Raw genomic sequence first — 960 nt, 5'->3', positions numbered from 1 at the left:
TAGGGCAAATCGACAGGTATAGCTACAGCTGCTAATAACTGTTAATATTAAACTGTAAAGCTGTTGCACTTGCAGTTATAATTTAAGCCAACTTACGCCTACAGAACCACCGCGTGGAAAGAATAACAAAGCGCTGCTTAGTTTTAAATTTACTGAGATCAAAAGCAGTAGCCACAGCTGCAAGCGTTTTGTACTCATCGCGAACAGAGAACTCAATGAACTGAGCACAAAGGCTGCAGCACAGCCAGAACTACCTTAGTTATTAGCTGCTAAAATCTAACAAGCAAGCTAATTTGCCAGGTGTAAGAATTAACAACATTAATGACACTTGTCATAAAGACAAAGTTTGCTAAACAGTCGCAGTCACATTGAGAAGTCCAGCAAAGAAAATTCTACAATATTTGCTAGAATATAAAATAGAGCAGCAAAGTCTTTTATGACTTTACAAAGCTGGCAGAAATTATTTTATGCAGCAAGTGTTTAAACTTTTTCATAATTTGCTAGTTTACAAATATGCACAATTAAAATCTCTGCGTTTCAACTGTAGTTTGTAATATCTGACAGAGACCTCAGTGAAATAAGTAGATGTGGTATAAGCGAATCCGTTTATATTTATTTAATTTATAGACCTGTTAAACAGCTAACAGCATATATAATAATATAACATAATTTAATGGAAACTTATAAAAATATTTAATTAACTTTAAAAATTTAATACAAAATAAATTAAATAATACACAATAATTGAGTACAAAAATATTCAATTATTGTATTTTATATTCTTTACCTTGGCCATAAAAAGCTTCGATTAAAATGCGTTTTAAGCTTTGTCTGACTTTGCTACGCTTGACTTTAAATTAAAGCAGAGTAAAACAAATAATATTTATTTAATTATTATACAAACTAATATAGTAACTAAATAGATGATAGAATGGATAGCTACTAAGGGCATCGACTCGA

Source organism: Drosophila busckii, chromosome 3L (assembly GCF_011750605.1).
Source record: "Drosophila busckii strain San Diego stock center, stock number 13000-0081.31 chromosome 3L, ASM1175060v1, whole genome shotgun sequence".
In the NCBI taxonomy this organism is placed as follows: domain Eukaryota; kingdom Metazoa; phylum Arthropoda; class Insecta; order Diptera; family Drosophilidae; genus Drosophila; species Drosophila busckii.
The sequence above is the reverse complement of the archived record's forward strand: the minus strand, read 5'-3'. Positions refer to the sequence as shown.